Below are 14,997 nucleotides of genomic sequence, written 5' to 3'. Positions count from 1 at the left end.
AAGCCGAAAGGACTGTACCTGATAATACGGTGCTTTCTTAGGCTGTGAGGAACCTGAGGTAAAAAAATTTCTTCCCAGCTGTTGCTGTGGATACGAGGTCCCAGAGACCATCCCCAAACAATTCCTCACCCTCATAAGGCAGAATCTGCCTTTTAAAGTCAGCATCACCTGTCCACTGCCGGGTCCCTAATACCCTCCTGGCAGAATGGACATTGCATTAGCTTTTTGATGCCAGCCGGCAAATATCCCTCTGTGCATCCCTCATATATAAGACGACGTCTTTAATATGCTCTATGGTTAGCAAAATAGTATCCCTGTATAGGGTATCAATATTATCTGACAGGGTATCAGACCACGCTGCAGCAGCACTATCCATGCTGAGGCAATTGCAGGTCTCAGTATAGTACCTGAGTGTGTATATACAGACTTCAGGATAGCCTTCTGCTTTTTAACAGCAGGCTCCTTCAAAGTGGCCGTATCCTAAGACGGCAGTGCCACCTTTTTTGACAAACGTGTGAGCGCCTTATCCACCCTAGGGGATATCTCCCAACGTGACCTATCCTCTGGCGGGAAAGGGTACGCCATCAGTAACTTTTTAGAAATTACCAGTTTCTTATCGGGGGAACCCACGCTTCATTCACTCATCTGATGGGGGAACAAAACACTGGCTGCTTTTTCTCCCCAAACATAAAACCCCTTTTTTGTGGTATTTGGGTTAATGTCAGAAATGTGTAACACATTTTTCATTGCCGAGTGCAACGGATGTTCCTAGTGGATTGTGTATATGTCTCAACCTCGTCGACACTGGAGTCAGACTCTATGTCGACATCTGTATCTGCCATCTGAGGTAGCGGGCGTTTTTGAGCCCCTGATGGCCTTTGAGACGCCTGGGCAGGCGCGGGCTGAGAAGCCGGCTGTCCCATAGCTGTTACGTCATCCAGCCCTTTACATAAGAAGTTGACACTGTTGGTTAATACCTTCCACTTATCCATCCACTCTGGTGTCGGCCCCACAGGGGGCGACATCACATTTATCGGCATCTGCTCCGCCTCCACGTATCCTCAAACATGTCGACACAGCCGTACCGACACACCGCACACACACAGGGAATGCTCTGACTGAGGACAGGATCCCACAAAGTCCTTTGGGGAGACAGAGAGAGAGTATGCCAGCACACACCAGAGCGCTATATAATGCAGGGATTAACACTATAACTGAGTGATTTTTTCCCCCAATAGCTGCTTGTATACACAATATTGCACCTAAATTTGGTGCCTCCCCTCTCTTTTTAACCCTTTGAGCCTGAAAACTACAGGGGAGAGCCTGGGGAGCTGTCTTCCAGCTGCACTGTGAAGAAAAAATGGCGCCAGTGTGCTGAGGGAGTTAGCCCCGCCCCTTTTTCAGCTGACTTTTCTCCCGCTTTTTTTAGGAATTCTGGCAGGGGTAATTTATCACATATATAGCCCTGGGACTATATATTGTGATGATTTGCCAGCCAAGGTGTTTATATTGCTGCTCAGGGCGCCCCCCCCCCCCCCCAGCGCCCTGCACCCATCAGTGACCGGAGTGTGAGGTGTACATGAGGAGCAATGGCGCACAGCTGCAGTGCTGTGCGCTACCTTGTTGAAGACCGAGGTCTTCTGCCGCCGATTTTCCGGACCACTTCTTGCTTCTGGCTCTGTAAGGGGGTCGGCGGCGCGGCTCCGGGACCGAACGATCGAGGTCGGGTCCTGTGTTCGATCCCTCTGGAGCTAATGGTGTCCAGTAGCCTAAGAAGCCCAAACTATCTCCAGTCAGGTAGGTTCGCTTCTTCTCCCCTTAGTCCCTCGCTGCAGTGAGTCTGTTGCCAGCAGATCTCACCGTAAAATAAAAAATATACTTTCTTTCTAGGAGCTCAGGAGAGCCCCTAGTGTGCATCCAGCTCAGCCGGGCACAAGATTCTAACTGGGGTCTGGAGGAGGGTCATAGTGGGAGGAGCCAGTGCACACCAGGTAGTCCTAAAGCTTTCTTTAGTTGTGCCCAGTCTCCTGCGGAGCAGTTATTCCCCATGGTCCTTACGGAGTTCCCAGCATCCACTAGGACGTCAGAGAAAAGTCCTCGCTGGTCCCAGCTCAGAGCATGGTGCACCTGGAGGCACTCTTTGATACACACAGTCAGAGACTGTTCCTGTAACTTCAGGACAATATAAGGTGCTTCCTTCCAGAGGTGTATCTAGGGTACCGGGCGCCCCTGGCAAACTAAGGGAATGGCGCCCCCCCCATATTTGAAATAGGGAAGGTGCATGGGCAAAAAAGGTGCATGATCTTGTGGGAAAGGGGCATGACCACACAATAGTACTACAAATTCAAATTACATTACACAGTAGTACCCCTTATACACATTATGTCACACCATAGTGCCCCTTACACATCATGCCCACACAGTAATCCTTGTCACACTGTGGAGAAATCAGCAGTGCCTAGCCAAGGAGGGGCACGGCCCAGCAATGTTTCCTGCAGTCAGGGGGTATAATCAAATATTAATGGCAGTGAAAAGGTATCTCTGCGCACTACCTAGTAGTGGTGATGTAGTGATATATTAAGAATAGCATTCTTGTAGTTTATTTTGAGTTTATTCACTGTGGTGCATTGTGGTGCCGAACACCGGTGCCAGCTCTTGGCTGCTGTGTGAACCACCAGCCCAGGCACTGCAACTACTAAGTGATTCCACTCCCTGGGCAAGGGTGGCACCACAAGGCAGCATCCCATCCTCAGCCAGTGCACCTGGTGAGTGTCATCCTGGCCAATGGGTAGATAACCTCCTGTCCCCAGCACATAGCCATAGTCCCCACCCCATCCCAGCACATAGAATAGTCCCCATCCCGCTCCCAGCACATAGACGTAGTCTCCATCCCGCTCCCAGCACATAGAAGTAGTCCCCCTCCTCCTCCCAGCACATAGCCGTAGTCTCCACCCCCTCCCAGCACACAGAAGTAGTCACCATCCCACTCCCAGCACATAGACGTAGTCTCCGTCCCGCTCCTAGTACGTAGACGTAGTCACCCTCCTCCTCCCAGCACATAGAAGTAGTCCCCATCCCGCTCCCAGCACATAACCATGGTCTCCCCCCTCCTAGCACATAGCCATGGTCTACCCCCTCCCTGCACATAGCCATGGTCTCCCCCCTCCCTGCACATAGCCATGGTCTCCCCCCTCCCTGCATAAAGTCTTTTCCCCTCCCAGCACAGTCTCCCCCCTCCCTGCATATAGTCCTCTCCCCTCCCAGCACAGAGTCTCCCCCCTCCCTGCATATAGTCCTCTCCCCTCCCAGCACAGAGTCTCCCCCTCCCTGTATATAGTCCTCTCCCCTCCCAGCACAGTCTCCCCCCTCCCTGCATATAGTCCTCTCTCCTCCCAGCACAGAGTCTCTCCCCTCCCTGCATATAGTCGTCTCCCCTCCCAGCACAGGGTCTCCCCCCGCATATAGTCCTCTCTCCTCCCAGAACATAGACTCCCCCCTCCATGCATATAGTCCTCTCCCCTCCCAGTACATAGTCTCCCCTCTCCCTGCATATAATCCTCTCCCATCCTAGCACATAGTCTCCCCCTTCCATGCATATAGTCCTTTCCCCTCCCTGCATACAGACCTCCAAGCACATATCAATTAATATGTTGCAGTGCCTAATGTGATGAGCTGGGCATCGCCTGGGCTGGAGGATTGCACAGTAGGCAGGAACACCACACTTCAGCACCGCACCACACTTCATGAAGAAAGTGAAAGTAAACTACAGCTCCCAGCAACCCTTGCTGCCAGGAGCTCCCATCAGCAAAGGCTGCTGGGAACTGTAGTTCACTTTCATGTTCTTCACTAGTGCATTGCAGTCCCGAACACCGGCGCCTGTTCATGCCTACTGTGAGATCCTCCAGCCCAGGCGATGCCACTACTAAGTGATTCCACTCATTGGTCGAGGGTGGCACTGCCAGGTGGCGCCCCCTCCTCGGCTGCCACCCCTGGCGAGTGCCATCCTGGCCAATGGGTAGATACACCCCTGCTTCCTTCATCGCCCCAGAGTGTCGATACCCTCAGCAATGCAAGTACTGGGCCTGATGATGTTGTCCTACGACATGGTAGAGTGCGCTCAATTTCATTCTCGTCTTCTGCAACGGTTGATCCTCTCCAAGTGGTACGGCCTACCTCATCGGATAAGATACCAAACAGTTTCTTTGACTCCGGCGGTTCATATGTCGCTGTTCTGGTGGCTCCAGGACCAGCAGTTAAGCAGGTGCCATCCCTTCTGGATTCCCAACTGGGTCCTACTGACAACGGACGCCAGTCTGCGGGGTGGGGAGCGGTGTTGCAGCAACACTCGTTTCAGGGTCGTTGGACCAAGGAAGAATCACTACTTCCGATCAATATTCTGGAGCTGAGGGCAGTGTTCAGTGCACTGTCTCTCGCCCTGCCTTTAGTACGGAACAGGCCTGTTTAGGTACAATCAGACAACGCCACCACAGTGGCTTACATAAACCATCAGCACAGTACTTGAAGCGGCATGGCAATGTTGGAGGTGTCCAAAATCCTATGTTGGGTGGAACGCCAGCTATATCAGCAGTGTTCATTCCAGGCATCCTGAACTGGGAAGCGGACTTCCTCAGTTGCCAGGACCTTCACTCTGGAGAGTGGAGCCTTCATTCCGAAGTTTTCCATCTCCTGGTAGACAGATGGGGTCTGCCAGACGTGGACCTCATGGCGTCTCGAAACAATCACAAAAAGGTGGGACTCTCTAGTGTTTTACCCCATTAAATGCTAAGAAATCTATTTCCAGGAACTGGAGATATCTGCAGTTAAGCAAGCTGCCCTCCCACCAGAAAATTATAAATATTAAGCACTCTCCACTATCCACCTCTCCCCTACGTATTAAACACTCCCTATAACCCTGGAAGTCATGTACCAGGTCCCCTTCTTTCAGTCCAATGTAAAGGAGTAATTAGCAGAAATGACTGCTCCAGGTCCTACATGCTGAGCGGAAGATAGAACACCCTCTACCGCCCGTGGGACATCAAAGCTGCCGCTGATAGCACCCAACGCTCCTACCGCTGGAGAATGGGTAGGGGCCCAGTGCATTGCTTTGCCCAGGGGCCTACACTGCTGTTAAGATGGCCCTGTCTATACCTGATGTTCATACATTCACTCGGGGTGTTTTACGTATTCAGCCTCCCTATGTCCGTCCATTGGCTCCATGGGACCTGTCTATTGTATTGAAAGCCCTTCAAGAGTCTCCCTTCAAACCTCTTGAATTGGTGGCCCTCAATGGCTCATTGCCTCTGCAAGAAGGGTCTCGGACTTAGGAGCTTTGTCCTGTCATCCCCCCTTTCTGATTTTCCACCATGACAGGGCGGTTCTCTGAACCAGGCACGGTTACTTACCGAAGGTGGTGTCATCTTTTCACCTGAACCAAGAGATTGTGGTCCCGGCCTTTATCTCTTCGGACTTGTTGGCTAAAGATCGTTCTTTAGATGTGGTTAGGGCTCTCCGTGTCTATGTAGAAAGGACTTCCTCCATTAGATGGTCTGATGTCCTTTTTGTCCTGTTTGGATTCCACAAACGTGCTGGCCTGCAAATAAGCAAACTTTGGCCAGATGGATTAGAATGGTGATTGCACATGCTTACGAGCAAGCTGGTCTTCCAGCTTCAGCTTCGATTAAGGCCCATTCTAACCGGTCTGTTGGACCTTTTTGGGCGGCCAGTAGTGGTGCGTCCGCAGAACAATTGTGCAAGGCGGCTACGTGGTCCTCTGTGAACATGTTTCTTAGGTTCTATGCCTTTGATACCTTCGCCTCTCAGGATGCGTCCTTTGGACTCTGGATTCTCACAACCTCTAAGGCGCGTCCTCCCTTGAGGATTTGCTTTAGGACATCCCCGATGTTTCCCTGTGGAAACCAATGTAACCTGTTGCAGAAAAGAAGAGTTGTGGTAGACTTACCATTGTTAACGCTCTTTCTGCGAGGTACATTGGGTTCCACAGGGCGCCCACCCTGACACACCTAGCTTCTTTGGGTTTGCACGGCATTAGCCGCTGGTACCCTCTCCTGTCGTGAGAATGTGTTCTTATGTGACTAACATCTGCCTTCTCTCTTGACTGCTCCTGCATTGGACTGGTTATCAAAACTGAGCTCTCAGTGCCTGGAGGCAGGGTTATAGAGGAGGCCCCTATGCATCCTGGGACCGCTAAAGCTTTGTCTGTTGGTGCTGGATCCAGATCCACTCTACACCCTGATGTTTCTTTGTGGAACCCAATGTACCTCGCAGAAAGAGTGTTAACTATGGTAAGTCTACCATAACTCTCCTTTTTTAGCAGAATCTGTAATCCTTTTGTTCGCATGCTAGCTGCCACGTATTCACAGAAATTGTGGATGCCTCTTGTTGGTGCAGCCTGGCTACGACAGCAGGAGGCCCGACCCCATCTTTTTGATCGGAGCGGCTGCGTGTAATGTCACGCAGCCGCCCCGATCACGCCAACGCCACGCCTCAGTTTCCCCACCGTTTCCCCACCATCTCCCCGCTTAGGAAAAGGAGCATTGCCGCCCCGTGCTTCTGCCTGATTGACAGGCAGAAGTGTTCGCATTAACTGTGGGCGCGTGCGTAGGACGGGCCCTGCGTATGTGGCCGCATCATCATTGTAATTTTTGCTGTTCGATCGCTATATTGCGATCCAACCTGAATGGGATTCTATGTCTGCAGCTGGAGTTTATAAATATCATGACAAATTCTGAAATTGAAATGAGACATATGAATTACAAATATTAACGTACTGTAAACATGCCAGACATAATTAAACATACATCTATTTCACATCTTAATGGTTTAAGAATGACAGCTAAATTATTAAGCTTTAAGGGCATATTTATTATTACATAAAAAGTTGTTGTTTTTTGTTGCTTCCAACACCTTTGTTATCACCAACCTGAGATCAGAGAACAGAGGCGGTACTTATCCCTTGCACAGGACACAACCCGAACAATGGCTACCACTGCTGATAAGTCTCAGACCTCTACCTTCTGGGTAGATTTAGCTGTGTGTTAATTCTGTAAGTTAATACCATTTTTTCTTTGATATTTACAACCCATGTACAGTATGTGACTTTGTAGCTGTTTTCTGTATAACATACATATTTTTATTCTAAACATTGTACTTGTTTTGTAAATAAAGCATTCTTTATTAGTCATTTCCATATATGCTCCAAAACACAGGCATATAGGCCCTCATTCTGAGTTGTTCGCTCGCTAGCTGCTTTTAGCAGCATTGCACACGCTAGGCCGCCACCCTCTGGGAGTGGTTCTTAGCTTAGCAGAATTGCTAACGAAAGATAAGCAGAATTGCTACTAAATAATTCTTTGCAGTTTCTGAGTAGCTCCAGACCTACTCACAGATTGCGATCAGCTCAGTCCGTTTAGTTCCTGGTTTGACGTCACAAACACGCCCTGCGTTCGGCCAGCCACTCCCCCATTTCTCCAGACACTCCCGCGTTTTTCCCTGACACGCCTGCTTTTTTTAGCACACTCCCGGAAAACGCTCAGTTACCACCTAGAAACGCCCCTTTCCTGTCAATCATTCAATGATCAGCAGTGCGACTGAAAAGTGCAGCAGGATCCACAGCAAATCTATAAAGTTTTTAGTTAAATAACTTAGCGCATGCGCTCTGTGTACCATGCGCATGCGCAGTTAGCAACAAATCGCAGCATAGCGAAAATCGGCAACGAGCGAACAACTCGGAATGACCCCCTTAGATGGCTGAGGTTAATTTATAAATGAATTCCAAGTAGCAGGAGGTAGACCGGCTAACTATGTATCGCCAAGCCTGCGCAATTGTGTTATGGTGTTGGAGGACCTGTGACTCCTTTAATTTTCACAGGTGGTGGCAGAACAGGTAGTGATATCTAGGTATACTAATTATGGAGCTCTGACCGTAGTTAGAGTGCAAACCCCAGTCAGGGATACTTACTGAGGTCCCTGACAGATACTATAATAAAGACTGCTGGCTCAGTGATTCTTTCAATTGACACTGCTAACGAACATCTTTGTGTCACTATATAAAAGACACTGTGGAGACAAATTACACCCATTGGTGGAAATATTTGTTATCTTATTTTGATATTCCACTCCTTAATGTATACATTATTTCACCTTTTGGTGGTCATTCCGAGTTGTTTGCTCGCTAGCAGTTTTTAGCAGCCGTGCAAACGCTATGCCGCCTCCCACTGGGAGTGTATTTTAGCTTAGTAGAAGTGCGAACAAAAGGATCGCAGAGCGGCTACAAAATAATTTTGTGCAGTTTCAGAGTAGCTTTAGACCTACTCAGCGCTTGCGATCACTTCAGACTGTTCAGTTCCTGTTTTGACGTCACAAACACGCCCTGCGTTCGCCCAGCCATGCCTCCGTTTTTCCTGGCACGCCTGCGTTTTTTAGAACACTCCCTGAAAACGGTCAGTTGACACCCAGAAATGCCCACTTCATGTCAATCACTGTGCGGTCAGCAGTGCGACTGAAAAGCTTCGCTAGACCCTGTGTGAAACTACATCATTCTTTGTAATAGTACAACGCGCGTGCGCATTGCGCCGCATACGCATGTGCAGAAGTGCAATTTTTTTGCCTCATCGCTGCACAGCGAACGAATGCAGCTAGCGATCAACTTGGAATGACCCTCTTTATCCTTCTTGACACAATCCGTTTTCCCATATGTACACTTTACACAAAACACTTTTTTTTCTTCCACATTTATACCTGAGGTCTATAATCATCATGATCATCATCCAATTTCCAATGTACACTTTGCACACATTTCCTTTATTTACATATGAAATGGCTCACTTCTATATTTATCCACTTTTTACAGTATTCATTCACGTTTACCTCTATCATACTCATGTCTCGAGACCTTCACCTTTTTTGGCCCCACCCATCTGTCCATATACAGGTAACCAGGTTTCCACTAGCTAACCAATAAGAAGAAGAGCAGCACTACACTGGTCTCTACCTCGGTCTCCTTAACAATGGAGACAGCTCTCCAATATGCCTGCCCAGTGCTATTTTTCAGCAGGAAAGCTGTTGCTGAACCTCTCATTAACTATGACACATAATCAGGAAGGTACACACTATGGTAGGTTACTATTAGCTTTTAATTACAAATTCCCATATGAGCAGACAATGCTAAGTGTTCTGTGTGTGCCACAGATTTACCTGTTGGGGAGGTGAAAGGTCACAGTGCTGTATTATATTGAATTATATTGTCTGCATTACATTGTCTGCAGCATAGAGAAGGGGAGCCTCAGGACAGACCATGCTACCTCATACCCATCATTATAGTGCATGGTGCCAGGAGGTTCTGCAGCACAGAGTAGGGGTGCCTTAGCCACATGACAGACCCTGCCACTCTCTGACAATCATTACACTGTTTGGTTTCAGGTCAGATTGCAGGAGGTTCTTCAGCAGCACAGAGCAGTAAGGACAGAGGAGGTTCTTCAGCAGCACAGAGCAGTAAGGACACCCAGGAGGTTCTTCAGCAGCACAGAGCAGTAAGGACACACAGGAGGTTCTTCAGCAGCACAGAGCAGGAAGGACACACAGGAGGTTCTTCAGCAGCACAGAGCAGGAAGGGACACGAAGGAGGTTCTTCAGCAGCACAGAGCAGGAAGGGACACGAAGGAGGTTCTTCAGCAGCACAGAGCAGGAAGAACACACAGGAGGTTCTTCAGCAGCTCAGAGCAGGAAGGGACACAAAGGAGGTTCTTCAGCAGCACAGAGCAGGAAGGGACATGCAGGAGGCTCTTCAGCAGCACAGAGCAGGAAGGGATGTGCAGGAGGTTCTTCAGCAGCACAGAGCAGGAAGGGATACGCAGGAGGTTCTTCAGCAGCACAGAGCAGGAAGGGACATGCAGGAGGTTCTTCAGCAGCACAGAGCAGGAAGGGATAGGCAGGAAGTTATTCAGCAGCACAGAGCAGGAAGGGATATGCAGGAAGTTATTCAGCAGCACAGAGCAGGAAGGGATATGCAGGAAGCTATTTAGCAGCACAGAGTAGGAAGGGATACGCAGGAGGTTATTCAGCAGCACAGAGCAGGAAGGGACGCACAGTAGGTTCTGCAGTAGCACAGAGCAGAGAAGGCCACATAATTGAGATCACAGAAGCTGCTGCTGCAGGGAGCTCTCGTCGTAAGAGCTCAATCTCTGCAGAGGAGTGTGTCATGGAATTTATTTTGAAAATCCGATGTAGTCCCACTATTTACTTTTCTCTATCATTAACTAGGGGACACTGGAGATCTAGACAGCTGGGGTGTGAAGATTGCAGACCAGAGGTGGCACAATGAATTAATAAAAAAAATATATTTACAGCTGGCTCCTCCCACTTCATGCCCCCTATCCCTCCAGTTTAAAAAATTGTGCTAGGATGTGGAAGCACAGAAAGGAACTCTTGCTCCACAAAAGCTTTTCCTTTTTAAAGTTTTGGTGGCCCGATCCCCCCTGTCAGAAAGGAGGGTGCAGGCTGACTTTGACAGTACTTTTATAGTACATTTGAGACTAAGATCCCAGTGGAAGAGATCAGCCTCTCAGTCAGAAGTTTCTTCTAACATTGAGAAGCTAAGCAGTGGGCGCAGCTCCTACAGTCCCTGATTTATGATATATATTGGTTCCCCTGCCAGCAGGCGCTGGCAACATAGCAAACAGCAAGGCAGTGGATGCACCGAGGGAGGCTCCGGAGCGGCGCGGCTCATGAGGTATTTGGGCGGGCGCGCACAGGGAGGTAGGGAGAGCATCGCAGAGCCACTTGGTGGCTTCCACACACATCACCCGCTGTGACAGGCAGAACAGCCAAAGGACGCGGCTGATGGAGGCTTAGACGGGGCGCACAGAGCAGCGGATCCGGTCAACCTCAGAACGCGGGCAGGAGCAGAGGAGTTACTTTCTCCTCGCTGCAGGAGAGCCAAGCAGCGAGGTGAAGGAAAAATTTCAATTGCACCCATCTTGGTTTTCTTAGTTAGGCGCACTGTGATACCCCTTTCACATCGCACTAAAAACCCGGTATCGACACGGCATATTGCCGTGTCGAAACGGGTCCGTGTGCGATGTGAAAGGTCCTTTGGTAAATTAGCGGGTCGTCTGACCCGGTAATTCAACCCGGTAAAAAAGAAGGGTTATTACCGGGTTGATTACCGGGTCAGGCGCAGTGTGAATGGGAGCCGTTCCGACGCGACACGGCTCCCATTCACAGTATAGGCAGAGGCGCCTCCACCCCCGCCCCTGCTCATCTCCCAGCGCCGCCTCCACCCCCGCCCCTGCTGCTGCTGCGCCCTCCGCTGCTATGGCAACCGACCCGGTATATTGCCGGGTCGGAAAGCCAGCAACGGAGCGCAAATGCCGGATCCCACCAGGTAAGTACACGTTTTTCTTACCGGGTAGGATCCGGCATTTGCGATGTTAAAGCAGCATTAGAGTGGGCATTTCACTAGGAGGAGAGAGGTGAGGGAGGCAGAGTTGTATGACGCGCCTTCCCCTGTTGGTGTATTCTTCTTAGCAGCAGCCTTGTTCATTGTTTTAGGTCTGCCACTGCATTTTCAGACATTAAGACTTCTGTTTGCACTGGCTCTTAGATGTAGGAGCACTGCTGTTAGAGGACCTTCTGAAATCTACATTATGATAATGAAGACTAATACAGTATATTGTCTTCCAAAGGACGCTGCTGACAGGTCGTGTGGAGGAGGGAGCATCAGAAGTACCAGCCGTGTCACAACTCAAGCTGTCTCAACAGTTGGTGGTGTGGGATTTGTAAATGTCTGGCTGGTTTAAAAAAAATTTTTTTTTTCTTTTTTTACTAATTTTTTATTCTATTCCAGCTGTGTGTCTAAAGACCTATTTTCATTGCTCCCCATATCCCTGCGGTCTTTCTCCATCTATACTAATTGAGTGAAAGCATAGCTGTTTGGTGTGTCTGTGAGTGTTGGACATTGCGTCTAAAGCACCAACCAAGACCACAAAAATATGTTATGTATGTTCAAAATGTGAGAAGAAGAGCACAAGTGTTGGCAGCTGCAGGGTGTGCGACACATGTTTGAGAATGGACGCTCAACCTGGAAGCAGTGGTCCATCTGGGTCATGGAAAAATGCCCTGGCAGATATCTCTAAAGAGATGGTGGAATCCCATAAGCAACATTTAGAATGGGCTGTGGGTTTCTCAAAAACTATGGAAATATTCCTCATTAGACTTCTCCGCCCACACAGGTGGAAAAGACTGTGTGCAAATCTGTAAAGAGACCTCTTCCTGTTCTGCTGGAAGAGTCGGATGAGGAGGAGAAAGAATCGGTTGAGGAGATATTGCATGGTAGTCCTCAGGAGGAAGCGGTAAAGGGGTTAGAATCCCTTATTGAGGTGGTTAAACATGTACTTAATTTCAAAGAAGAGGAAATTAAGTGACCTGAAGTGTTTGCTCTGTTTGTATCACAGAAACTGCCAGCGGCGGTATTTCCGATTCCTCAGACACTCCAGGATCAGATGGGAGAAGCATGGAAGCAGCTGGATAGAAGCTTCCAATTACCCAAAAAAGTTCACAGTTAATTATCCCTTGCCTAAGGGAGTTATGTCCAAATGGGAAATGCCCACGATTGTGGATTCTTCTCTGGCTAGATTGTCAAAAAAGACAATCTTACCAATACCGAATGTGACTACACTAAAGGATGTGTCAGATCATAAGTTGGATACGTCCCTTAAATCCATCTTTTGTGGCTGCAGGTGCATCACAGAGACCTACGATTATAGGTGCATGGGTCAATAAGGCAACTGTCGCTTGGGCAGGGCAAATAGTTTGAGCAGTAGCGGAGGATAATAATCAGGAAGAAATAGTTTGACTAGCGGCGCATATCTGGGAGTCGGCCACTTACATTTGTCAAGCTACAAAAGATGCTAGTAGGATAGCATCACACATTTCAGCTTTGGCAATTTTGGCCAGGCGGATTCTCTGGCTCAGAGATTGGCAGGTGGATTCAGATTCAAAAAAGGCAGTGAAAGTGATCCCCTTTATGGGGGAAGCATTTTTTGGTCTAGAACTAGACAAGTTAATTTCACAGGTCACGGCAGGAAAATCCACGTTACTGCCAACTATGTATCCTAGAACCATGCCACCGGTAAGAAGAAGCTACTCTGGTCTGGTGTTTCATTCTTTTAGGACTCAGTCCTTTCTTGCCAGAGGAAGAGGTTTTGGTGGACAAGCTCATGGAAACTGATGCAGAGGCCGTTCCCAGTGCACAGCCCGAAAGCAGGACTCTAAGACTGTCGACAAGACCGTGGCATGATAGTCTCCGAGCTCACCTTGGGTCACCCAAGGTGGGTGCACGGTTGATAGGGTTTCAGGAAGCCTAGGCCGAAACCTCCCCAGAAGTCTGGATCAACAATATTATTCCCTGGGGTTACCGAATGGATTTTGAAACCCGACCTGACAGTCAGTTCTTTACTACAGGCCTTCCTCAGTGCCCTCAAAGAGCTAGGGCATTAGACACGGCTATTCAAAAGTTACTTCTGAAATAATTAATTGTACCAGTTCCGGTTCCTCAGAAGAAACAAGTTTTTATTCAAATCTTTTGCAGTGCCAAAACCAGACCGTAAGGCCACTCCTCAATTTAAAGGTGTTAAATCAATTCCTGACAGTTTACAGATTCAAGATGGAATCAATACAGTCAGTTATTGCGAGTCTGGAGCAATGGGAGTTCATGTTGTCGATGGACATAAAGGATGCGTACCTCCATGTCCCAATTTGGTCCCCACACCAAGCTTATTTAAGGTTTGCAGTGGACAAGAATAATTACCAATTCAAAGCTCTGACATTCGGCCTCTCATCAGCCCCGAAAATCTTCACAAAGATCACGGCAGTCATGATGGCGAAATTGAGATTGTTAGGAGTAATGATAATACCGTATCTAGACGACCTTCTGATCAAGGCTCCATCTCAGGACCTATTGATCAGGGATGCTTGGATCACTCATCAATTTCTAATTTAACATGGTTGGATTGTGAATTTCAAAAACTCCAATTTACAACCGACACAGATAATTCAATTCCTGGGTCTCATCTTGGACACTATACAATTGAGAGTGTTCCTTCCAGAGGACAAGATTGAGACATCAAGGAGATGGTTCGACTGGTCTTACAGAATCAGGCGGTATCGTTACATCTCTGTGTACAGCTTCTGGGAAAGATGGTCGCATCCAGTTTGGCAGACTACATTCCAGACCTTTTCAGTTAAATCTGATTGCCCATGGGGCAGGCATGCATCTACTACTTTACAGAAGAATTCGCTTGTCACCTCAGGCCAGGACTTCGTTGATTTGGTGGTCGGTTCACAGGAACCTATCAAAGGGAAAAAGATTTGGAATCTGGGACTGGATAATTTTGACAACGGATGCCAGTCTCAGAGGATGGGGGACTGTACTAGGCAACCATCAATTTCAGGAGAGATGGTCACAGTACGAGAGCAACTTGCCAATAAATGTAATGGAACTACGGGCCATCTACAATGCACTCCTTCAAGCGGAGAGTCTAGTAAGAGCTCAACATGTAAGGGTGCAATCGGACAATGTGACAGGAGCAGCATACATAAACCGTCAGGGAGGAACAAAGAGCCACATGGCCTTAAGGGAAGCTACAAAGCTTCTGTCCTGGATGGAAAGACACAACATAATCCTGTCAGCAACCTTCATTTCAGGAGTGGACAGTTGGGAGGCAGATTACCTCAGCCATCAGGATATGCACCCAGGAGAACGAAAACAGGGCGGAACTCCATACGAAGGCAGAGTTTTTACCTAAGGTGGTATCTGGTTTTCACATAAACCAACCAATTGTAGTTGCATTTTTCCAGGGGATGTCAAAAGGAGACCTTTCCTTAGATGTGGTCAGAGCTTTAAGAGTGTACAGTACGTATAGGCTACTAGTTCCCTTAGGAGAACAGACGCTTTGTTTGTTCTTTATGATGGCCCTAGGA

This window comes from Pseudophryne corroboree, chromosome 3 (assembly GCF_028390025.1).
Source record: "Pseudophryne corroboree isolate aPseCor3 chromosome 3, aPseCor3.hap2, whole genome shotgun sequence".
Lineage (NCBI taxonomy): Eukaryota > Metazoa > Chordata > Amphibia > Anura > Myobatrachidae > Pseudophryne > Pseudophryne corroboree.
The sequence above is the reverse complement of the archived record's forward strand: the minus strand, read 5'-3'. Positions refer to the sequence as shown.